At 39.9% G+C, this 14,340-nt stretch overlaps 1 protein-coding gene across 8 annotated transcripts in view; it reads left to right on the top strand.

Moving 5' to 3' along the window:
* Window positions 1-14,340, top strand: part of rbm45 (RNA binding motif protein 45) — a 92,541-nt gene that overhangs the window by 40,615 nt on the left and 37,586 nt on the right. For 4 of the 8 annotated variants that reach the window (XR_007262422.1, XR_007262419.1, XR_007262417.1 and 1 more), the window contains exon 10: window positions 4,925-10,708. The gene's annotated coding sequence lies outside the window, so the exon portion shown is untranslated. The remainder of the gene's footprint in view (window positions 1-4,924; window positions 10,709-14,340) is intronic. The other 4 variants (XR_007262420.1, XR_007262423.1, XR_007262424.1 and 1 more) reach the window with 4 other exon arrangements.

Raw genomic sequence — 14,340 nt, 5'->3', positions numbered from 1 at the left:
GTAGCATGTGTGCAGTCCTGGACATCTAAGGGCACTCTCTTGCTGGAGGAGGCCAAGGACACAGGCAAGAGGAACACAACAGTTCCCATGGCCTGGATGGAATGTAAGAGTGTCTGGAAGTTTCACCAGATCTTCACACGTTACGTTGAACTTCCAATATCTGCTATCTTGTGGATGACTCTAGAGGCATGTCATTATCCTCAAGCACAGCATAAGCCACACCTCGCACAATACTTTAATCACACACTCTGACAGGCTAGGATCACTGGCTGCGTCCTCCAGCTCTTCCTCTGAAGTGTAGATTAACCAAGAAATGGTGCTGTTCTAGTTCAGTGATTGCCATGTATGGCAAAGTGTAATGATCACAGCCATGTCATAGAAAAAGAAGCAGAACAATATTAGACAATTTTGAAGATATTTTAGGAAAAATTTATTTCACAAAGAGCTGACTAAAAATGAAATAATGTTCTTCAGACGAATCATTTGATGATATTTATGGAATATTTAGAATGCAGCTACCTGCTTAATGGTATCAGATGAACTTTCACTAGTGGTTAGAGGATGGGACATTGTCTAGTTCCCACACTCAGTTGAATAGCAGGTTGGAGTAGATGGTGGGGCAAGATGGGCTATGTTTATAGGTAATTGATAATGATGTAGCAGTAAAGCTTTCTATTGAACCTGCAGAAGACTCTTCCTTTTGTCGTTGTATTACACACGTACACAGACATTAATTTCTGGGTATTGTAGTGCACCTGAAAATTACACCTATTATATACTACAGCCAACTTGGGACTTTAGTTCAAATATTTAAGAAGTTTCTCAAATGAAGCCGATTGGGATGCTGATCCTTAATTTTTGGGCCCGCATTAGCAATTCATCAGGTGGACTTTAGGTTGATAGTAGGAGAGAAGTGGAGTGATCCCTATCGCCCAATTTACATGCAGTGTTCATCCATTGTTAAGAACGCAAAGGTTGGACAGCAGTTACTAGCCCTACTAGAAATAGCTGTGCTATTCATTATTGTAGATTTTTATTGAGTGGAATTGAATTGAATTATGTGAGTGGAAGATAAATATGTAAACATTTTAAAAAAAGGACTAAATACATTCTTTGCTGAGTCAGCAGACGTGCAATGGAGGAAAATATAAGCTGAAGTATTAAAGCATATTCGTGAAGTCAGTAATATTTGATGGATGTTATTTTCACAATTCTTGCATTTTCTTCCCTCCAGTTTTGTACCTTATTTCCTTCTACTTTAATAGTTTCAACCATAATATAAGATCACTTATCTGAAAGATAGGTGCCCTTCAAGCCTCAGTCTCATTTAAGACTGCTGCCCATTGGTGAAAACGAATAACTTATTCGTCTGTACATGAATTTCATGATAGCATCTGCTCACTATTAGTGAGGCAGTACATAATCTTTGTTGACATTTATTACAATTTACTAGAGACTATAGAATAAAATTTATTTTTTAAATTATTAGAATGTGATTTTTTAAAATAAATCAAGAACTTAAGACAGCAGTGAATTTGTCACAGAAGTTAGCAGGTCAAATTTCTGTAAAGAGTGTATTCCCCTATTTCATATTTCCTTTTTTTTTTACAGTATGTTGATACATGAACGTTTGCTGAAGATTTCCTATATGATAAACATAGGGACCAAGAAGTTTATAATTTGCTGTCAATGCATGTGAATTTTTGACTGGACTTCAGTGATCGGTAGGAGAATTTAATGGGCAATAGATCTCCTCTAAAGCTAACTGTTCAGTCAGCTGCTAGCAATTTTGTTTATCATGAGACAAAATTGGAATTAGTTATTAATAATGTCGTAAACTGCTCAGTTTACTTTTTTTTTCTAATCAACCTGCACATCACTAGAGCAAGTGGGACTTGAACCCGTGCCTCCTGTTCCTGGAGTAGGTACACAACCATTGTTCCACAGGAGGGCCTCTAATATTTTAAAGCCTTTAATGAACTCGCAATGTGCCTTTTTACCATATGGGGTGCATCAAAGAATCTTGAAATAGATTGACTCTTAAAGAAGGGATATAGGCAATAAATAGCCACCTAGCCGATGATGCTGAATTTTATGAATGAATAAAAGAAGCATTAAATAATTGTAAAATAGTTACTGTGTTGTCAACATTAGAAAAAAAGTGATATTTTTACTTTTGACAAAATTTAATTTTATATTGTTCTAGGTGACCAGAAGCACTTGAAAATAATGACAAACAAATGAATTTACTTGAGCTTATTTTTAAATAGAATCTTGCAAGTTTGCTCATAATTTAGATGATCATCTGTCCAACAAAGTAATCTGCAGCTTTTATTCTTTTCTCTATTACTCATGTCGTGAAAGGTATCTCATCTGTTATGTAGCGATAATAGCAGTAGTACATCTGTTAAAACTCCGTGCATGTCAGGAGGGAGCGTCTCCATTAATATCCCCATCCTCAATAATGGGGGTGTCCAGTCACATCAGCAGACAAGGCTAAAGTATTTGCATTCATCTTTAGCCTGAAGTACCAAGTGCATGACCAATCTCAGCTTACTCCCGAGGCCCTCCGTTTCAGACACCAATGTTAAATCATTTCAGTTTACTCTACATGATATCAAGAAATAGCTGAAGACACGAAATACTGCAAAAGCCCTGAAAAAATTTCAGAAATAGTACTGCAAATTTATGCTCTAGAACTAGCTATCCTTGGCCAAGCTGTTCTGATACAGCTGCAACACGGTGGGAAATTTCCACAAAAAATAAGACAAATTTCACTCTGCCAATTACCATCCTATCAGACTGCTCTTGATTATCAGCAATGTGATGAAAGGGATTGGTGACAAAGCAGCATTAAATAATAACCTGCGCACTAAATAATAACCTGCACACTAACACTCTGCTTGAGTTCTTCCATGGCCACTCAACTGCTGACCTCATTACTGCTTGCTCCAAAATTGGACAAAAAATGCTGAGTTCCAGAGGTGAGGTGAGAATGAGAGTCCTTGATATCAAGGTGGCATTTGACCAAGTATGGCATCAAGGAACCCGAGCAAGACAGGAGTCAGTAAGACCTGAGGTAATATTTCCACCAGTTAGTGTCTTACCTAACATAAAGGAAGATGATTGTGATCATTGGAGATCGCCTCAGTCCAAGTACATCAGTTTAAGAGTTCTTCAGATTGTGTCTAGACCACTATCAGCTTCAACCATTTCCTCAATTATCTTTCCACAATCGTAACACAGAGTGGAGATGTTCACTGATGACTGCACAGTACTCAGCGCTCTTCTCAACTCCACAGATACTGAAGCAGTCTGTGTCCATAAGCAGCAAGAGCTGGACAACATTCAAGATTGAGCTGACCAGCGGCAAGTCACTAAAGTGACAAGCAGTGGCTATTTGCAACAAGAGGGAACATAACTATTATCCTTTGGTGTTCAAAGGCCTTACAATTGCTGACCACAAACAACATCTTGCGGCTTATCATTGACCAGAGGTTGAACTGGATTAGCTCTATAAATACTGTGATTACAAGAGCAGATCAAAGGCTCTGAATTTTGTGGCAACTATCTCAGCTGCTGCCTCTCTAGTGCCTGTCCACCAATAAGAAGGCACAAATCAGGAATATTATTACGTGCTCCCTACGTGGGTTGATGAGAGCATCTCCAACAACATTCAAATGCACACCAGACAGGATGAAGAATCATGCTTGATTGGTAGCCCATGCACCATTTTCACATTCACTCCCTTCTCCACTGACATACAGTAGCAGCAGTGTGTACTGTCTACAATGTACATTGGCAGCAACTCACCAAGAATCCTTTTAATTGCATCTTCTAAGTCTATGATATCTACCACCTAGAAGGGCAAGGGCAGCAGGTGCAGTGTTTTCATCCAAGCCTCCCTCCATGCTGACTTGGAATTACATGACTGTTCCTTCTCTGTCACTGGGTCAAAATCCTGGAACTCCTTAATGGCATTGTGGATGTCCTTGCAGCAGTTAAAAAAGGCAGCTTCACCTACCACTTCCAGGGCAGTTAGTGATGGGCAATAAACACTGGCCTAGCCAGCAACGTCCACATCACATGAACAAAAATAATGAAGCATATATGCTGGAGGAAAAACAGTGAATTGTATTTAACGTAAATGCTGTTTGTCATTGAAGACTATTCAGATGCTTCCTGAGAATCTTGCAAACTGCAAGATTAATTTATTTAAATGTCAAAAGATAACAAATCAATTTTAAAGTGGTTTTATGTTGGTTCAGATTGGAAACCTTTGTAAGTATCAAACTACACTTCAAGTGAATTGTCGACTCCAACTAATACATCATCATATGTTGGATAGAAACTGGAATAGAAAAAATATGTGCCAAATAGAGGATGCTGCGCTGAAGCTCAAACCTTAAAAAAAAAATTGTGATCCCTGGCTATAATTTTGATAACATTTTTAACGTATCAATGAAAGTTGGTTAATATCTCATAATAAAAACCTGAGAAACAATTATTTTAATGAAAGGAAAAACGATTTGTCAACTTGTTTATGCCTGTACATGTGAAAAAGTACTTGGCGTGTGGTATGATTATGTTGCTGTGAAAACTATTGAGTGATTGTTTAAATTATTGCATTATATAATAATGAGACATATGAACCTTCTGCTCAGAAAGGGTACATTTGCTTGATCAATAGCTTTGCTGTCCTGGACATGTTTCCATTCTTCATACAATGTTTGGGATGTATTTGGAACTCTGTTGATTGTTTGAGAATGCAGTAAATATCTCAGGTACTGCTGGAATTTATCAGTTGCCAAAATGTGAGCAGAATTTTCAGAGCAGGTTGATGTTGATCAGCCTGAAATCTCAGTGAGGTGGATACTCTTTTTAAAAAAAAAAAAAAATTGAAAACAAAATCTTTTTGTTACAGAATAGCAGGAAGGCAGATGAAAGCCTCAATGAAGGTATGTATAATTGTGAAAACATTGAGTTAACAGTGTGGTGGTAACATGCACTGTACTGAGTGCCCTGTTCATCTGATATTTCCTGTGGTTACATGCAGAGTTATGATTCATATTCAAGGTCACCGAGGCCCTTCTGCATTGCAGCACGCCTCAGTCTGTCTCAATTCTACTTCTCTTCTTATTGTCAAGTGGATCCCAGGTAGATGATGGCAGAGAAGCTTATGGTGAAGCAAAGCAAGTGAGAGATGTTTCCAAAGCAGAGTAGAAGAAATGCACATTCCACAGATTTGCAGTATTAAGTAAGTTTACAAAGTTGGGAAAATATGACATCATGAACACAAAGGTGAGAACCTTAATATTGAGGCATTGGAATTGGAGCTAATATAGATCATCAAGCATGGGGCTAATGGACAAATGGAATTTTGTTTGAGGCACGATTTTGGATGGGTTAAAATGAATGCAGTATGAAAGATGGAAGGCCAATGTGGAATAGCTTTGAAATAGTTGGACATAGGATTGATCAACATGAATGAGAGCTTCGTCAACAGATGGGGAAGAAAAACGACAAGTGACATCATGAAAATCGAAGTAGATCTTTGTCATGCAGAAGATGTGGGATTAGAAGCTCTGTCTTTGAGCTAAACAGAATAGTGAGCTTGTGAACATTTGATTTCGCCTCAGATGCCACTATGCTGGATGCAGCTATTGGTTAGGGAACAGAGTTTGTGATGTGTATTGCTAGGGAAGATGGCTGCAAAAATTTGGTTTCCCACTGATCTCGTAAACATTCCCACAAAACGATTTTGGGGAAATATGAGAATGGTGAGGTAAACTAGCTTTCAACAGGGTACCTATGGGATTTAACTTGTCTTTATATATGTTGCATGCAGTTGAAAAATGGGAAGACACCAAGGAGCAATCCTAGCGGACTTCCAAAGGTAACTAGAGAAGTCATTGCAGGTGATCTTTTGTCTATGACTGAACAGGTAAGGATGAAACCAGGAAAGGACAATCTCACTAAAGTGGATATATATGAATGTATGAATTAGGAGCAGGTGTGGGAAGCTGTGCTTCATCAAGTCTGTTCCACCATTTAATAAGATTGTGGCTGATCTGACTACTCCACAGAAGGCACCAGTGAGAAGTAACTTATGTGAGAAGTCACCACCACTGAGAAGGGGATCGTGGAAGATTTGGTGCTCAGCAGCAGGAAGAGCATCCAACAGATGGTGTCAGTGAGACGCGATCAAGGTGGATTCTGGGAGAAGTCAGTGCAGTCTGCTAGTTTCAAGTAGCAGCCCTACCTTGATCAGCAGCTGGGCACCAAATCAGAGAGGCCAGAGGGGGGAGACCGCAACCAGAGCAGGTAAAAACTTGAGTGCAGGACATTTCGGGCCTAGTTTTGAGTGGTAACATTACCTTAATCACAGGGATATCATGGGAGCTGCACTTTGGACACCACAAGTTGAAAAGTGACATTTTGGACAGAAGGGCTCCTGATTGGTAAGTAGTGGTCAGGTGATTCCTTTATTTCTTGTCTTCAATTTCCATTAACCTTTTCATACTCATAAGGTTTTAGAATAGTGTGATTTAGGCTGTTGGTAGAGTAGTACCTAGATTGTTGTTTACAGGATAGTGTATTTAGTAATTCTTAGTGAGAATCTAACATTATGGACCATCTAGTTAGCTGTAGATTAATTGAATTTTACTTCTAATTAAATAGCTGCTAGAAGGTAAAAATTGGAGTCAATGGGGTAATATGCTTCTCATGCAAAAAGTGGAAAATCAGACTGTTGGAACATCCCTGACGTCTACAGCTGCAGGAAGTATGTCCAGTCGCATTTCCTGTCAGACCTCGTGGATTAGTTGGACACATTTAAGAGCATGCAGGAGGAGGAAAGTGTCACAGACAGGAGTTTTAGAGATGTGACCACACCCAAGGTTCAGGCAGATAGATGGGTGACCACTAGAAGGGGCAGGCAGACAGTGCACGAGTCCCCTGTGGCTATCCCTCTCTCTGACAAGTTTTGGATGCTGTTGGGAAGATTGCCTGTCAGGGGATGGTGATAGTAGCAACCAGAGCATTGATATAACAGCTGGCTCTGTTGTACAGCAAGGAGGGTCAAACTGCAGAAGAGTTGTAGTCAGGGGCACAGATAGCTATTTGTGGCGACAAAAGAGGTGGTACGTTGGTTCAAGGATGTCTCTGAGCGAGTACAGGACATTCTCAAAAGGGAGGGTGAACGCCAGAAGTCATGGAATGTGTTGGTACTAATGATATAGGCAGGAATAGAGATATGGTCCTGCAGAGGGAGTTCAGGTTTTTAAATAGTAAGTTGAAAAGCAGGACCTCTAGGGTTGTAATCTCAGCATTACTCCCTTTGCCACATGCTAGTGGAGCTAGGAATAGGAAGATAGTACAGTTTAAAAATGTGGCTAAAGAGCTGGTGTATGAGAGAGGGCTTAGATATGTGGATTATTGGGATGTCTTCCAGGGCAGGTGGGACCTGTACAGAAAAACAGGTTGTGCCTAAACTGAGGGGTACCAATATCTTTGCAGGGAGGTTTGCTGGTTTACTTGAGAAGGTTAAAACTAGTGCGGTGGAGGTGGCAGCCAGAGCAGTTGGTCAGCAAGTGAAATTCCCAAGGAGGAGTTAGAGATTAAAGCCAGTAAGGCTAAGAGGAAGAACAGACAGGCAGAGGTTACTGAACATGGAAAGTCTGGCAGTCTGAAGTGTATTTATTTTAATGCGAGGAGTATGACAGGTAAGGCAGATGAATTTAGAGCTTGGATTAGTGCACTTAACTACAATGTAGTTATTACAGAGACTTGGTTGAGAGAAGGGCAAGACTGGCAGCTTAATGTTCCAGGATTTAGATGTTTCTAAACATTTTTCTATGTTTAGAGATAGCGAGGGACGTAAATGACATTGGGCAGTTGTGTTGTCGATTAGGGAGAATATCACAGCTATGCTGAGGGAGGACACCTGGGAGAGCTCATCCAGCAAGGCATAATGGGTCGAGTTCAGCAATAGGATGGTGCAATTACTTTGGTGATGTACTGCAGGCCTCCCAACAGCCAGCAGGAAATGGAGGAACAGATGTGTGGACAGATTATGGAAAAATGTAAAAGCCACAGGGTGGTTGTGGTGAGAAATTTTTACTTTCCCTATACTGATTGGGACTTCCTTAGTACCTGGGGCTTGGGGAGGATTTATTACGTGCGTTCAGGAGGGTTTCTTGAAGCAATATGTAAATAGTCCAGCTAGTGAAGGGGCATTTTAGACCTGGCACTGGGGAATGGGGCTAGCCAGGTGGCCTAAATTTCGTTGACTTTAGGAACAGTGACCTTAATTCTACAAGTTAAGTTACTTATGGATAAGGATAATAGTAGTTCAGTACTAAATTGGGGGAAGGCTAACTATCACAATTTAGGCAGAAACTGGGGAATGCAGATTGAGGGGTGTTTGAGGGTAAATCCACATCTGGCATGTGGGAATCTTTTTAAAGACCAGTTGATTGAGTTCAGAAATCAGTACGTTCCTGTTAAAATGAAGAATAAGGATGGCAAGATTTGAGAATCTTGGATGACAAGAGAAATTATGTGCTCAGAAAGAAAAAGGTGGCATATGTATGGCTTAGGAACTTGAAGACAGAAAAATATAAATAAAGCAGGAAAGAGCTTGAATAAGGAGTTAGGAGGACTAAAATGGGCCAAGAAATGATCTTGGCAAATAGGATTAAGGAAAATCCCAAGGCATTTTATATGTACATGGGGAGCAAGAGGGGTAGCTAGGTAAAGAGTAGGTCTACTCAATGACAAAGGACAAAATTTATGCATGCAGTCAGAGGAAGTGGGTGAACTACGTAATGGATATTTTACATCTGTATTCACAAAGGAGAAGGACATGATGGAGGGTGAGTCTAGGGAATGGTGTGTTGATATTCTAGATGTTCTCCTGTTCTCCTGTTTTCAATTTCAATTCATCTAACATTTATTTGCTTTAACACATTTGCTTTATATCCCTGCTAATCTATCTTGTTCTTATGTCTTGGAATATGGCCAATGCAACATTTGTTTCTTTTTTCCTGATGATATGCCAAAGTTATCTCTCCGCCTTCACCATCCTGAGAACTTCATTGTTATTGACTCACTCCTTTCTTCAGAACCACATTTCAAAACTTTATGTTCAGCATAAGAATGGTTAAAAGTCTTCAGAAGAGAATAATCAGGATTGAGATTTGAAGTTGCTCATTGTATAGTGCTGACACGTGGATCTTAAGAAAATTAGATATCCTGACATTGAATGGGTAGGATTATGCTGAAAAAAATTTATAAATGGCCTTTGTGTGAAGCAGACTTGTTTGGTTGATGACTTTTTTAAATTCTCCCCATGTATTCTCACGTCTTCATCTTTCTGTTCTGACATAATTTTGTAGCTATGAAGCAAGAGTTAAACATGATAAAACAGTAAAATCTATATGTAAGCACCAAGACATAAAACAGTTGATGCTCTGTTACCAAAGCAGATATAGGGAGGAAGCTGTCTTCTATTGCTGTTTCAGCAGAAGCATCATAGAGTCATTGAACATACAGATTGTTCAGGAATAGCCTCAGAAGTTCCAGTTTATGATCAGAACAGAGGTGATACTTGTATTGCAACAACCCTAAATATTTATAAAACTCAACATTTGAAGTTCCTCAGTGAGGACATAAGGTGCTTAAAAAATTAACTTGAATCTGTTAATGATGCAATAATCGATTACTTTAATTTAGATATTTTCTCAGAACAAAATAGGGAAAATGAAGACCACAGAGTTAGAACATCTAAGGAAGGCTTGAAAAGTCCAGAAGGAAATTATACGTAGGATGCAAAATTCTGTATCAATAAAGAAACATTGTTTAGCCAGTTGAAACCTACAAAGAATCATTGATAGATGAAATAAAACATGAAGGTGTTTGTCAATTTTATAAGTCTTTTGACTACTTAAGTAATCAGGCAGATAAAAAAAGCAACGTAGAACAGAAAGGTTTAGGCCTTTGAGCTTAGTGCTGAAGAAACAACAGTTAATAGAGAAAGAGAGTATTACAAATGGGAGCAAATGAAGACTTGAACTCATTCGTTAGATATGTAAAACTGTCCATTGACACGTTTAAGATTTTATTCTATCTTGCATTTTAATAAATGGAACATCTTAAATTATTTCTGTTTAGATTTTGTTTCACTTCATGTACTTTTGCAATTACATTTTGTCACCAATTACTTTTTTGGTTAAGTTTTGCTGCAATAAAATACCTGTTTTCATACACACCCAAAGGATGACCTGAAGTTCTTTGTCACTGTTCTGTAGGCCTATATGGAACTTATTTTACATATAAGAAACAATTAGATAATTAGCTAATCTGATAAATTTCCAGTTGAAGGCAAAAACCCTACAATAATTTAAGAATCAATTGATACCACAATGGATGGATGAATTAAATTGGCTCGGGGGTTCTTCCTCATCCATCCTCATCTTGTGACCTGTAAGGTATATGTAACAGCATGCCTAAGAGATTTGGTTAAAGTGTTCTTATTCCCACACTTTTTAGGAACATGAACATAAAGGATAAAATGTTAACATTTACTGACTTCAAATTACAGCTACAGAAAGTACTGTGATGGAGAAAGGAAATGTACACTAAATTATAAAATTCCCAGCGGCATACAAGAATGGAGATTTGGATGTGCATGTATCATTTTTCAATAGTAAGTGTGCAGACAGAAGAAACTGTCAAAGACCAAATGGGATTCTGATTTTTTTTTATATATGTAAACACTGAATACATGGATGAAGAGGCGATAATGTATTTGTACACAATTCTTAGATTGCACTTGAGAGTAATGTGTAGTGTTTTGATGGCCAATATTGAAAAGGTATGACATAGATTCAATGGGATGTTAGCAGGCATTAATATATTGTTAGGATTCAGCACAGAAGGATTAGGTGTATAGTCAATGGAAAAGAGAAATTGAGGAGCAGTTAGATAGAAAATCAGAAAAGGTTTTGAGAAAGCAAATGTTGTTAGATTTTTACTACTTCTTTCTGTATCTTCAGCAAGGGGGAACACTAAGGGAGAGAAGATTCAAGAGCAAAAAACAATACAGCACAGGAACAGGCCCCTTGGCCCTCCAAGCCTGTGCCCTTTTGCCCTTCCATATTAAAACTGTCTTCTCTTATGTGATCCGCATCCCTGTATTCCCTTCCCATGCATGTATTCACCCAGGTGCTTCTTGAATTCTGCTATTGTGTCTGCTTCCACTACCTCTTCTGGCAGCCCATTCCAGGCACACACCACCCTTTGTGTGAAAAATGTGCCTCATAAATCTACTTTAAACATCCCCCCCCCCCCCCCGCACCTTGAACCTGTGTCCCCGAGTAATTGACTCCTCCACCCAGGGGAAAAGCCTCATACTTTCCACTCTATCCATGCCATTCACAATCTTTTAAACTTCTTTCAGGTTGCTGCTCAACCTCCTGTGTTCCAGTGAAAACAAACCCAGTCTATCCAACCTTTCTTCATAGCTAAAATCCCCCATACCAGGCAACACCTTGGTAAACCTCTTCTGTCCCTTCTCCAAAGCATCCATATCCTTTTGGTAGTGTGGTGACCAGAACTGTATGCAATATACTAAGTGTGGCCTAATTAAAGTTCTGTGAAGCTGCAGTATAGCTTGTCTATCCTTATACTCAATGCCCCTTCCAATGAAGGCAAGCATGCCATAGGCCTTTTTTACAACCGTTAAGATATAAAAGCAAGAGGGTAGCCAGGGAAAGGGTTGACCACACAAGGACAAAGGAGGGAACCTGTGTGAGGACCCAGAAGAGGTAGGTGAGGTCCTAAATGAATATTTTGTGTTGGTATTCACCAAAGAGAAGGAATTGGTGGAGGATGATCTCGGGGAAGGAAGTGTCGAGTTTCTAAGACAAGTTGTTATTAAAAAGGAAGAGGTGTTGTCCACCTTAAAAAGTATTAAGGTAGATAAAACCCCAGATCCTGATGGGATCTATCCCAGAATATCAATCAAGGCAAGAGAACAAATTGCTGGAGCATTGACAGACATCTTTGCATCCTGTTTGGCCACAGGTGTGGTCCCAGAGGACTGGAGAATGCCGATGTTGTGCCATTGTTTAAGAAGGGTAGCAGGGATAATCTTATAAGTTACAGACCTGTGAGTCTCACGTCGGTGGTAGGGAAATTATTGGAAAAGATTCTCGGGGACAAGATCTATACGCATTTAGAAGCAAATGGACTTATTAGTGATAGACAATGGTTTTGTATGGCGCAGGTTGTGCCTCACTAACTTAATCGAATTTTTTGAGGAGGTGATGAAGATGATTAATGAGGGAAATGTGGTTGATGTTGTCGATATGGACTTTAATAAAGCCTTCAACAAGGTCCCTCATGGCAGACTGGTACAAAAGGTGAAGTCACATGGTATCAGGGTGAGTTGGCAAGATGGATACAGAACTGGCTTAGCCATAGGAGACAGAGGTTAGCAGTGGAAGGATGGTTTTCAGAATGAGACGTTGTGACTAATAGTGTTCCACAGTGATCAGTGCTAGGCAAGTTTTAGTATGGAAGGGCAAAATGTGTCAATGCAGGCTTAGAGGGCCGAAGGGCCTGCTCCTGTGCTGTATTGTTCTTTATTCTTTGTTTGTATCTACCTGTGCTGCCATGTTCAGTGATCTGTGGATCTGCGCACACAGATCTCTCTGCATATCAATACAGCCAAGGGTTCTGCCATTCACTGTATAGTTTCCACCTGTACTTGACCTTCCAAAATGCGTCATTTAACATTTGTCCAGTTTAAACACCATCTGCGAGTTTTCTGCCCATGCCTCCAACTGTTCTATATCCTGCTGTATCCTCTGACAGTCCTGCTTTCTATCCACAACTCCACCAGTCTTTGTATTGTCCACAAGCCTACTAACAAAACCAGCTACATTTTCCTCCAAATCATTTATGTAGATCACGAACAGCAGAACTCCCAGCACTAACCCCTGTGGAACACGACTAGTCATAGCCTTCCATTCTGAAAAACATCCTTCCACCGCTACCTCTGTCTGCTATGACTAAGCTAGTTCTGTATCCATCTTGCCAGCTCACCCCAAAACCATGTGACTTCCCTTTTTCTACCAGTCTGCCATGAAAATCTTTGTCAAAGGCTTTACTGAAGTCCTTGTAGACAACATCAACCGCTTTTCCCTCGTCAATCATCTTTGTCATCCCCTCAAAAAACTTGATCAAGTTAGTTAGGCACGACCTCCCCCGCACAATACCATGCTGTCTATCACTAATCAAACTATTTGCTTCTAAATGAGTATAGGTCATGTCCCTGATAATCTTTTCCAATAATTTCCCTACCACTGACATGAGGTTCACAGGCCTGTAATTTCCTGGATTATCCCTGTTACCCTTTTTAAACAATGGGACAACATTAACTATTCTCCAGTTCTCTGGGAACTCACCTGTGGCCAAAGAAGATACAAAGATGTCTGTCAGTGCTCCAGCAATTTGTTCTCTTGCCTCCCGTCAAGACCCGGGGACTTATCTATCTTAATACTTTTTCAGACGCACAACACCTCTTCCTTTTTCATAGCAACTTGGCTTAGAGGTTTGAGACTCCCTTCCGTGAGATCATCCTCCACCAATTCCTTCTTTTTGGTGAATACGATACAAAGTATTTGTTTAGGACCTCACCTACCTCTTCTGGCTCTACACATAGATTCCCTCCCTTGTCCTTGAGTGGGCCAACCCTTTCCCTGGCTACCCCCTTGCTTTTCATATATGTATAAAAAGCCTTGAGATTCTCCTTAATCCTGTTTGCTAATGACTTTTCATGACCCTTTTTAGCCCTTTAATTCCTTGCTTAAGTTCTTTCCTACTTTCCTTACATACTTCAAGGGCTTTGTCAGTTCCCATCCTCCTAGACCTTACGTCTGCTTCCTTTTTCTTTTTGACTAAGGTCATAACATCCCTGGTCATCCAAGGTTCACGAAACTTGCCATACCTATGCTTCATTCTTGCAGGAACATGTCGCTCCTGAACTCTTATCAGCTGCTGTTTGAAATACTCCCACATGTCCAGTGTGGATTTGTCCTCAAACAGCCACCTCCAATCAACACTCTCCAGTTCCTGCCTAATATTGCCTTCCCCCAATTTAACACCTTCACCCAAGGACTGCTGTTATCCCTATCCATAAGTAACTTAAAACTCTCAGTATTATGATCATTGCTCCTGAAATGCTCTCCCACTGAAACTTTACTTACCTGGCCAGGCTCATTTCCCCAAACCAGGTCCACTATAATCACTTCAGAGATAATAGGAACTGCAGAT

This window comes from Rhincodon typus, chromosome 7, assembly GCF_021869965.1.
Source record: "Rhincodon typus isolate 14 chromosome 7, sRhiTyp1.1, whole genome shotgun sequence".
NCBI lineage: Eukaryota > Metazoa > Chordata > Chondrichthyes > Orectolobiformes > Rhincodontidae > Rhincodon > Rhincodon typus.
The sequence above is the reverse complement of the archived record's forward strand: the minus strand, read 5'-3'. Positions and strand labels throughout refer to the sequence as shown.